The 11,965-nt window shown below is 42.8% G+C and overlaps 1 long non-coding RNA gene across 2 annotated transcripts in view; it reads right to left on the bottom strand.

Moving 5' to 3' along the window:
- Positions 1 to 4,553: 4,553 nt before the first annotated feature.
- The window catches only part of LOC123510930, a 12,665-nt gene continuing 5,253 nt past the window's right edge, over positions 4,554 to 11,965 (bottom strand). Inside the window, exons 2-3 of one of the 2 annotated variants that reach the window (XR_006676649.1) lie at positions 9,380 to 10,433; positions 4,554 to 4,801 (exon numbers count right to left, since the gene is read on the bottom strand). This is a non-coding gene — a long non-coding RNA (uncharacterized LOC123510930). The remainder of the gene's footprint in view (positions 4,802 to 9,379; positions 10,434 to 11,965) is intronic. The other variant, XR_006676650.1, reaches the window with a different exon arrangement.

Below are 11,965 nucleotides of genomic sequence, written 5' to 3'. Positions count from 1 at the left end.
AATAGTGAAGACTGTGGCCATTAATCTTCTGCCCTCCATACACCCTTCCTAATGTCAATAAAATGGTCTAATGGTACACAAATCTCAAGGTAAAAATGTGTCCCAGTACTGAAGGGTTAAAATAGTGAAGACTGTGGCCATTAATCTTCTGCCCTCCATACACCCTTCCTAATGTCAATAAAATGGTCTAATGGTACACAAATCTCAAGGTAAAAATGTGTCCCAGTACTGAAGGGGTTAAAATAGTGAAGACTGTGGCCATTAATCTTCTGCCCTCCATACACCCTTCCTAATGTCAATAAAATGGTCTAATGGTACACAAATCTCAAGGTAAAAATGTGTCCCAGTACTGAAGGGGTTAAAATAGTGAAGACTGTGGCCATTAATCTTCTGCCCTCCATACACCCTTCCTAATGTCAATAAAATGGTCTAATGGCACACAAATCTCAAGGTAAAAATGTGTCCCAGTACTGAAGGGGTTAAAATAGTGAAGACTGTGGCCATTAATCTTCTGCCCTCCATACACCCTTCCTAATGTCAATAAAATGGTCTAATGGCACACAAATCTCAAGGTAAAAATGTGTCCCAGTACTGAAGGGTTAAAATAGTGAAGACTGTGGCCATTAATCTTCTGCCTCCATACACCCTTCCTAATGTCAATAAAATGGTCTAATGGTACACAAATCTCAAGGTAAAATGTGTCCCAGTACTGAAGGGGTTAAAATAGTGAAGACTGTGGCCATTAATCTTCTGCCCTCCATACACCCTTCCTAATGTCAATAAAATGGTCTAATGGTACACAAATCTCAAGGTAAAAATGTCTCCCAGGTGAAGACTGTGGCCATTAATCTTCTGCCCTCCATACACCCTTCCTACTGAAGGGGTTAAAATGGTCCTAGTACTGAATGATGGGAGGTTAACATAACTGTAGTGTACTTTAGTGTAGATGATAAACTAAGGAATGGTACTATCAAACTGGAAATTGAGAAGATCATAGAGACTAATGCACAACATCCACTGCTTACAATCTGGGACTTGAATGGCCACGTGGGATTCAAAGGAACACAAAAGCCAGATGGAAATGGAAGAATGATATTAGAATGCATGGAGAAGTATAAAATGATAATGCCCAATGACGATACAATTGTGACAGCTTAGCTCAGTAATCAGCTTACCTTGTTGAGAAAATGCTTTGCTTCAGTGACACCCCAGACAGCTTAGCTCAGTAATCAGCTTGCCTTGTTGAGAAAATACCTTGTTGAGAAAATTTGCTTCAGTGACACCCCAGACAGCTTAGCTCAGTAATCAGCTTACCTTGTTGAAAATGCTTTGCTTCAGTGACACCCCAGACAGCTTAGCTCAGTAATCAGCTTACCTTTATGCTCAGAGTATGTTTTGGGGCATTTTGAGGTGTTACATGGTGTTTTGAGTGTGTTTGGGGATAAAATTGAGTGTTTCAAGTGGTTTGGGCGTATTGAGTGTGTGTGGGTGTGTTTGTATTGAGCTCAGAATTTGTTTTGGGGCATTTTGAAATGTTTTGGGATAAAATTGAGTGTTTTAAGTGGTTTGGATGTATTGAGTGTGTGTGGGTGTGTTTCTATTGAGCTCTGGGTGTGTTTTGGGGCATTTTGAGGAGTTACATGGTGTTTTGAGTGTGTTTTGGGATAAAATTGAGTGTTTTAAGTGGTTTGGGCGTGTTGAGTGTGTGTGGGTGTGTTTGTATTGAGCTCAGAGTTTGTTTTGGGGCATTTTGAAATGTTTTGGGATAAAATTGAGTGTTTTAAGTGGTTTGGATGTATTGAGTGTGTGTGGGTGTGTTTGTATTGAGCTCTGGGGTGTTTTGGGGCATTTTAAGGAGTTACATGGTGTTTTGAGTGTGTTTTGGGATAAAATTGAGTGTTTTTACTGAAACTGAGGTTCCCCACGAATAGACCTGTCTCTGATAAAATGCTTTGGTTCAGTGACATCTCAGACAGCTTAGGTCAGTAATCAGCTTACCTTTGTGCCATCTTGACATGACATGATGCTCTCGGGAACACATTCCTCACACAAATAGATAAATCTCTGCACACTCAGTGAAATGTGGCTCAAAAATCTCTTAACTTCTTGTATGGTACATTTGCAGGATTGAAGCAAAGTCAGTCTTTTTATAATAATATATTTCCTCTATGTCACATAAACAGCTTTCATTCCTTCACAGCACCAACATCCACACAGAGTGTCCACACAGACAACACTGCGTCATTAAACTGTATATTAATGTACTTTAACTACTTTACATGTACGGTAAGTCCTCGTTACACGGTACATGTGCGTTCCTGAAAACCTTACCACAAATCAGAATTACCGTATCCCGAACCCATTATAACGTGCAATAATAGGGAATGCGCTCCAGCTTCCTGGGAGGTAGGCTAGAAAATGGCCTGTTCATACTCAGATATTGTGTACAAAATCATTTCAAAGTAAAAAAATCTTTAATTGTCATATCAATAGATGTTTGCAAAGTTTTAGACAGTATAAGAAGGGATTATAGGATCAAAATTCTTATGGAATATCAAATAAATGAAAAGTACTAGACCTAATAACAAAAGTTTACCCTGGAGACAAAACTAGACTAAGACTTCAAACACAAAATTTAACAAGTGGCATCAGACAGACAGACAGACAGACAGACAGCAGGGGGATGTACATACAGCCTCCATAACACTTGGCAAATTAACCCCTTCACTACCAGGACGTGCTTTCATACATAGTCATTCTGTTTTCTATTTTGGTGATTCTATACAGCTTCACAAACTTATTATGTGGGATTCAAATAGTGAAAACTCAGGCCATTAATCCTCTGACCTCCATAGACTCTTCCTAATGTCAATAAAATCGTCTAATCACGCCCAAAACTCACAGTAAAAATGCCTCCCAGTACCGAAGGGGTTAAATATTATGAAGACTGTGGCCATTAATCTTGTGATCTCCATAGATTCTTCCTAATGTCAATAAAATGGTCTAATGGTACACAAATCTCAAGGTAAAAATACGTCCCAGTACTGAAGGGGTTAAAATAGTGAAGACTGTGGCCATTAATCTTCTGACCTCCATACACCCTTCCTAATGTCATCAAAATGGTCTAATGGTACACAAACCTCAAGGTAAAAATGTGTCCCAGTACTGAAGGGGTTAAAATAGTGAAGACTGTGGCCATTTATCCTCTGACCTCCATACACCCTTCCTAATGTCATCAAAATGGTCTAATGGTACACAAACCTCAAGGTAAAAATGTGTCCCAGTACTGAAGGGGTTAAAATAGTGAAAACTGTGGCCATTTATCCTCTGCCCTCCATACACCCTTCCTAATGTCAATAAAATGGTCTAATGGTACACAAATCTCAAGGTAAAAATATGTCCCAGTACTGAAGGGGTTAAAATAGTGAAGACTGTGGCCATTTATCCTCTGACCTCCATACACCCTTCCTAATGTCATCAAAATGGTCTAATGGTACACAAATCTCAAGGTAAAAATGTGTCCCAGTACTGAAGGGGTTAAAATAGTGAAGACTGTGGCCATTTATCCTCTAACCTCCATACACCCTTCCTAATGTCAATAAAATGGTCTAATGGTACACAAATCTCAAGGTAAAAATACGTCCCAGTACTGAAGGGGTTAAAATAGTGAAGACTGTGGCCATTTATCCTCTGCCTCCATACACCCTTCCTAATGTCATCAAAATGGTCTAATGGTACACAAATCTCAAGGTAAAAATGTGTCCCAGTACTGAAGGGGTTAAAATAGTGAAGACTGTGGCCATTTATCCTCTGCCCTCCATACACCCTTCCTAATGTCAATAAAATGGTCTAATGGTACACAAATCTCAAGGTAAAAATACGTCCCAGTACTGAAGGGGTTAAAATAGTGAAGACTGTGGCCATTTATCCTCTGCCCTCCATACACCCTTCCTAATGTCATCAAAATGGTCTAATGGTACACAAATCTCAAGGTAAAAATACGTCCCAGTACTGAAGGGGTTAAAATAGTGAAGACTGTGGCCATTTATCCTCTGCCCTCCATACACCCTTCCTAATGTCAATAAAATGGTCTAATGGTACACAAATCTCAAGGTAAAAATACATCCCAGTACTGAAGGGGTTAAAATAGTGAAGACTGTGGCCATTTATCCTCTGCCCTCCATACACCCTTCCTAATGTCATCAAAATGGTCTAATGGTACACAAACCTCAAGGTAAAAATGTCCCAGTACTGAAGGGGTTAAAATAGTGAAGACTGTGGCCATTTATCCTCTGACCTCCATACACCCTTCCTAATGTCCAATCAAAATGGTCTAATGGTACACAAATCTCAAGGTAAAATGTGTCCCAGTACTGAAGGGGTTAAAATAGTGAAGACTGTGGCCATTAATCTTCTGCCCTCCATACACCCTTCCTAATGTCAATAAAATGGTCTAATGGTACACAAACCTCAAGGTAAAAATACGTCCCAGTACTGAAGGGGTTAAAATAGTGAAGACTGTGGCCATTTATCCTCTGCCCTCCATACACCCTTCCTAATGTCATCAAAATGGTCTAATGGTACACAAACCTCAAGGTAAAAATAGGTCCCAGTACTGAAGGGGTTAATAACTTTCAAAATAATAATAAAGACATTAGAAAGTGTAAATTTGTGCTTCAAAGATGACACTTTAAATGTGACTCACTTATTCTTTGCAGACGATGGAATGCTGTCAGCGAGCAGCATGGAAGACGCAGAGAGTGGTGGTCAGGTGGTGGTGGAGACAGGGAGAGTATGTGGCCTGGAGATTAACAAACAGAACACCAATAATCTTGTGACCTCCATGCATCCTTCCTAATGTCAATAAAGTTGTCTTATCATGCCCAAAATTGTCTTATATTGCCCTCAAAAATACCAAACTATCTCAAAATGCCTCAAAACATGTCAAACTGTCTTAAAAGCCCTCAAAACATCCCAAACTGTCTTAAAATGGCCTCAAAACCTACCAAACTGTCTTAAAACTAACTCAAAACATGACAAACTCTTAAAATGCCTCAAAACATCCCAAACTGTCTTAAAATTAACTCAAAACCTACCAAACTGTCTTAAAATTAACTCAAAACTGTCTTAAAAAATGCCCTCAAAACTGTCTTAAAATGCCCTCAAAACATCCCAAACTGTCTTAAAATGCCCTCAAAACCTACCAAACTGTCTTAAAATGCCCTCAAAACCTACCAAACTGTCTTAAATGACCTCAAAACATGACAAACTTTCTTAAAATAATTTTACACAATCTCAAATAAATCAAACTTGATTAACATCTGAGAGAGAGAGAGAGAGAGAGAGAGAGAGAGAGAGAGAGAGAGAGAGAGAGAGAGAGAGAGAGAGAGAGAGAGAGAGAGAGAGAGAGAAACTTTAATGAATGTTGTTGTAGCAAAGAAATACACAAAACTATCTCTATTTAAACAACACAATGTAGAAATATTGGATAAAAACTGACTTTGTATGACACACACACACACACACACACTGAAATACTGCAAGAAGACCTAAATAAGATCTGGGAATGGAGTAAGAAGTGGGAAATGGAATTCAATGTGAACAAAAGTCATGTCATGGAAATGGGAAAGAGTGAAAGACGACCCGTGGGAATCTATAAGATGGGAGACGGAGTAGAACTGGAGAAAGTCAAAAAGGAAAAGGACTTAGGAGTGACGATGGAAGAAAACAATCAACAAGTAAGCCATATTGATAGAATTTATAGAGAAACATATAATTTGCTAAGGAATATTTGAGTAGCATTTCACTACATGGACAAAGAAATGATGAAGAAATTGATAAGTACTATAATAAGACCCAGATTGGAATATGCAGGAGTAGTGTGGACTCCTCATAAAAGAAACACATAAGGAAATTGGAGAGGCTACAAAGAATAGCTACAAGAATGGTTCCAGAATTTGAAGGGATGACATATGAGGAGAGACTAAAGGCTATGGATCTACCAACCCTGGAACAAAGAAGGGAGAGAGGAGACCTGATACAAGTTTATAAATTGATCAACAGAATGGACCAAGTGGATAATGAGAAACTGATCCTGAGAGAAGAATATGACATCCGAAGCACAAGATCGCATAGTAAAAAGCTGAGAAAAGGAAGATGTCTGAGAGATATTAAAAATATAGTTTCCGCAGAGATGTATTGAGACGTGGAACAGTTTAGATGAAGAAGTAGTGTCTGCAACGAGTGTGCATACTTTTAAAGTAAGATTGGATAAGTGTAGATATGGAGACGGGGCCACACGAGCATAAAGCCCAGGCCCTGTAAAACTACAACTAGATAAAATACAACTAGGTAAATACACACCAAGCGGCCCTCGTCAAGATGGGTAGAGGCCTGCTGTGCCACTCACGGCTACAACATCTCCCCTGACGCGCCCCAGCCAATCCATGCCACACCACACACAAACGTGGTCACGCCACTCAAGGCCCCAAGAACTGACCGTTATCATCACAGTGCTATCCCCTCCATGGTGCCACCCATAAACAGCTAACTTAAGGTTCTCATCTTAAGTCTCCTCAATCCCCATGTGTGCATTTTCAGTATCTATGTACTGCAATTACTAATAAACCATATTATTATTATTATTATTTACACACACACACTGGGATGGACTGGGAGAGGCTGGGATGGACTGGGAGAGAGAAAAGGAGGACAGAGAAGTCTGTGAGCATGTATTTCATGAGAAGTTATGGGTGGAAGGAGCACAGGTGGAGAAGATGTACAGAATGGGAATGAAAGTGAGAGGGAGTGAGAGGCCCCTAATAGTATGTATGTCTGCGTGATGTATATGATAAATGGGAGGTGGTGAAGAGGGGCAGACAGCTGAGAGACTGTCATGAGGAAGACATAAGTCAAATCAGGATTGCCCTGACAAAACTAAGAAAGAGAGAGAACAAGACGCAATGCTAAAGGAAAAGTTGCAAGACAAAAGAAGACAAGGAGGCCAGTGGAAAATACAGAGGGGAAAAATTGTGAGAGTAGGAGAAGGCACTGGTGGGGACTGAAATACAGGTGTACGGGACAAAGAAATCAGCGAAAAGAGTGTCAAAATGAAGGTAATAAATATACAAGGGCTAACACAAACTAAAGCAAAAGAAGTAGAAGAGTTAGTGAGTGATGATAGTATAGTTTGCTTAACAGAGACCCAGAAGAAGCTAAGAGATATAAACTTCAGTGATAACTGTGTGATAGTAGATAATATGAGAGAGGAGCAAGATAGAAAGGGAGGACTAATGGTGCTATATAGGAAGGATACAGGAGTAGAGCTAGAGAAGATACCAACAAAATGTCCGGATATATTGCACACAAAAGGAAAATGAGAGGATGGGAGATGAGACTAGTAGTGGTTTACCTGAGTGTTAACGATCCACCCAGAAATAATAATATTAAGCTACAAATGGAAAGGATAATAAATGGAAACTCTCACCCGCTCTTAGTCATGGGTGACTTTAATGGACATGTGGGCTTCAAAGGGGAGCAGAAGGTGAATACAAATGGAGAAATCATTTTGGAATTGATAATGTTAAATGATGATTGCAAATGCACAGGAGGAGAGTTCACATGGAGCAGAAATGAACAAAGGAGTGTTATTGATTATGTACTGGCAACAAATCAAGTCTATAGGAAATTCAAGAGCATGCATATAGATGAGGAGAAGGACATTTTTGACATGTCAGACCACAATCCAATTGAAGTGGAGCTAATAATAAAAGAGAGAAGAAAAATGTGAGAGAAAAGAGTGGGTTGTGAAGGAGTATTATAAAACAGACAATAATTCCTTAGAAAGATTTTGGGTGTGCATGGAAAGCCAGGCGCTAAATAAGGAAGTGGAGAACATTGAAAAGGAAAATATAGGAGAAGAGGAGAAAAGAATAGCAAGAACACAGAGCCTGTATGGATAAATGATGTAATTAGGAAAGAAATCAAAGAAAGGAGGAGGAGAAATGCAACAACAAATGAAGAAGAGAGGAAAGGTGGAAGGAGTTATACCCAAAGCAAAAAGAAAGGGTACATGTGCTAATAAAAAGGAGATCTGTAAACAAGAGAAAACAGTCAAAGAAATGAAGGAAAGCAAGGATGGAGGAAAGAAGATGTGGGAGTACATTAAGAAGCTAAAAGGGAAAAGATCAAGGAGAAAATCCCTAAAATCTATGGAGAAGATGGGGTACAACTGGAGCAGGAGAAGGTGGGGGGAGGAGGTAAAGAAATTGTGGAGCAACATATATAGAAAATATGAAAACAATATTGAAGAAATGTGGAATGTGAGGAAGAGAGAGGAGTATGAGAACATGATCAAAGACATAGAAGAGAAACGATCAGTTAGGCTGAACGCAGTTGATGAACAAGGACACAAATGCAATATATACAGACTTGTGCAGTGGAGGTATGGGAACACACTGGGAGAGGCTGGAATACACTGTGAGAGGCTGGGATGCACTGGGAGAGGCTGGGAGGCATTAGGAAAGGATGGGAGGCACTGGAAGAGGCTGGGAGTCACTGAGAGGCTGGGAGGCACTGGGAGAGGTTGGGAGGCACTGGGAGGCTGGGATGCACTGGAAGAAGCTGTGATGCACTGGGAGAGGCTGGCAGGCAATGGTGGAGGCTGGGAGGCACTGGGAGAGGCTGGGAGACACTGGGAGAGGCTGGGAGGCACTGGGAGAGGATGGGATGCACTGAGAGAGGCTGGGAGGCACTGGGAGAGGCTGGGAGGCACTGTGAGAGGCTGGGAGTCACTGGGAGAGGCTGGGATGCACTGAGAGAGGCTGGGAGGCACTGGGAGAGGCTGGGAGGCACTGGGAGGCTGGAAGACACTGGGAGAGGCTGGGATGCACTGAGAGAGGCTGGGAGAGGCTGGGATGCACTGGGAGAGGCTGGGATGCACTGGGAGAGGCTGGGAGGCACTGGGAGAGGCTGGGATGCACTGAGAGAGGCTGGGAGGCACTGGGAGAGGCTGGGAGGCACTGGGAGAGGCTGGGAGACACTGGGAGAGGCTGGGATGCACTGAGAGAGGCTGGGATGCACTGGGAGAGGATGGGAGGCACTGGGAGAGGCTGGGAGGCACTGGGAGAGGCTGAGAGACACTGGGATGCACTGAGAGAGGCTGGGAGAGGCTGGGATGCACTGGGAGAGGCTGGGAGGCACTGGGAGAGGCTGGGAGACACTGGGATGCACTGGGAGAGGCTGGGAGGCACTGGGAGAGGCTGGGAGACACTGGGAGAAGCTGGGAGGTACTGGGAGAGGCTGGGATGCACTGGGATAGACCAGCTGGACTGAAATAAGACAGAACAGAACACACCAAATTTCCAAAATCTTATATCACCTATTTCAACGCCGCCCACGCCCCGACACGCCGCCCACTCCACCCACAGCACGAGAAAGGAGTTCAACATATATAAATAGGAATTAAAATATATATTAAAAGTCCTTGATACTATAATAGCGATGTTCTTGTAATACCGTCACTCTTCTGTCGTCTATAAATTTCTGTCGTTTATTGATTTTACCTTCTCGCTTTGAGTCAATCTTTTCGTAATGACTTCTTCTCATAATTCTTCGCTCTTTAATAAAATTTTTGTCCCTCCATATCACTTTATAGTCGTTTTTGTTGTATGATATGACTAGATAAAACGTATAACAAAACATCAAACAAGATATATTAGTTTGAAACAGTATACTTAAGAAATGGCAGTGATATAATACTTGACTTCTATATAAACACACCATACTGTACTGAAATCTTACAAAATTCAACAATATCCTAGTTTTTCGTGTGAATTTTACGTCCAACCCACCCCTAGGCGTACTTTTGAAGGCAGAATTACGCCCACATTGCAAAAAGCTTTATTCTCTCTCCACGACTGTTTTCCAAGGCCTCAGAGATGATTGGAAGGTTTTCAAAAGTGTTTCTCCTGTTAGCAATGTAGAAATCATGTCACTCTGCCTTGAGAACCGTAAAAACACCCAAAAAAATGCTCTTATATCTTCAAATCTTGCTTAGAAATGCTTTATTCTCTCATCACGCCTGCCTCACGGCCACCTGACCCTGTGCCACCCAGGACTGCCCCTTACTATACTGCTGCAGTAGGGGGCTGAGCGTGCAGTCCCCGCATCGCAGGCTGGCGTGCCTTCGACCCTCCAGGACGTGGTTCAGCTCTTGCTGGAAATCCGGGGCGAGGTCAAGGACTTGTGTGTGAGGGTCACTGCCTTGGAGCGACAGCGGGACGTAGCGAGCCCTCTGCCCCAGCTAATGCCGGCCCCGTCCAGCCACCGCCCCAACCTGCTCGCAAGAACCAGCCCCAGAGTTTACACGGTCACAAAGGTCACTGCGGTCACCAGCCCCGGACCAGCTCCTGTCTGTGCCGGACCGCACAGTGCTGTAACAATAAAGTTATCAGTCTCTCTCTCTCTCTCTCTCTCTCTCTCTCTCTCTCTCTCTCTGTATAAAATCACCAAATAGTCACCACAAGGAATATGAAAAACGCGTCATGGTACTGGTGAAGTTAAGAGCATCTCCCCTACGCCCACCACCTCACCAACACGCCCACACCTCACACACGCCCATCACAACCTAGCCACTACCTCGTGGGTGGGTGTGCACGTGTTGGTGTGCTTGTGGGCGTCCTATAGTGGGTAATGGTGGGTGTATGTGAAGTAGTGGGTAGGCTATGATGGGCGTGGGTGGGCGTGGGCGTGATGGGCGTGTCTCAGGTAAAGGAAGGTTCCCAGAACTGGAGGAAATAATGAATGACCTTGCTAGGCTGTAAAATGATTGAAAATAGTGAAATAGATCAAGAAGAAATGAAATAGAATGAATTGCTAGCCTACTGTTGCTAAGATTTGTGTAATGTATTACAAACATTTGTTGAAGTATTTATGTAATGTATTACAAACATTCGTTGTTTTCTAAGGTTTATTGCGCTGATGACACCACTCCGTAACTACAGTGTTGTTTGTGAACGAGTATTTTGACGCAAATTAATGAATATAATTTTGAAATCTGTGTTGGCGCCAAGCGCGCGACAAAGCGCCGCGCCGCTCACCCTTCAGATATTATTATTAATATTATTTGTTTGTTTTCCAAGGACGTCATTGTTTGTTTGTGTGTGTAATTAGTGATTCTCACACCTCTTAATTTGTCGTTTGGTTTTTGTTACTTGTTTCGCTGGTGTGGTTTGATTTTTGATATATTATGAAGCCTAAATGAACGACATGGTGTCCCGCGCCCCTTCAGTGTGTCTGACTGTGTGCAATGGCAGGGCACGCTGCCGCGCCCCGACACTCTAGCGTGGATTTAAGGCACTTTGCTGGGATGTGTGTAGTAACACAGTGTTGTGAGAGTGTTGCAGTGTTCACACGACACATGACACGCCGCGCCAGACACATGACACACGACACATGACACAGGACACACCACGCTCACTTTCCCGCCAAACCGAGGCGCCACAATTGTGCAAAGTGACAAAACGTCGCTCAAGTGAAGAAAAGTGGCACCCTGGGGTAGGCCTATCAGAAAAGTGGCACCCTGGGGTAGGCCTATCAGAAAAGTGGCACCTTGGGGTAGGCCTATCAGAAAAGTGGCACCCTGGGGGTAGGCTTACCAGAAAAGTGGCACCCTGGGGTAGGCCTATCAGAAAAGTGGCACCTTGGGGTAGGCCTATCAGAAAAGTGGCACCCTGGGTTAAGCCTATCAGAAAAGTGGCACCCTGGGGTAGGCCTATATAAGTGTCTCTGTGTGTTGGGGAGTGATGTGACACCGAGGATTACTCACATAGACCTGTGTGTCAGCGCCAGTAGGCCTATGTGTGTGTCAGGGTGCGCGTCACCATTGTAAGTACATGTTCACTCACTCTCTCTCTCTCTCTCTCTCTCTCTCTCTCTCTCTCTCTCTCTCTCTCTCTCTCTCTCT

The sequence above is a fragment of the Portunus trituberculatus genome, chromosome 30, assembly GCF_017591435.1.
Source record: "Portunus trituberculatus isolate SZX2019 chromosome 30, ASM1759143v1, whole genome shotgun sequence".
Classification (NCBI taxonomy): Eukaryota; Metazoa; Arthropoda; class Malacostraca; order Decapoda; family Portunidae; genus Portunus; species Portunus trituberculatus.
This window is presented reverse-complemented; position numbering and strand designations above follow the sequence as displayed.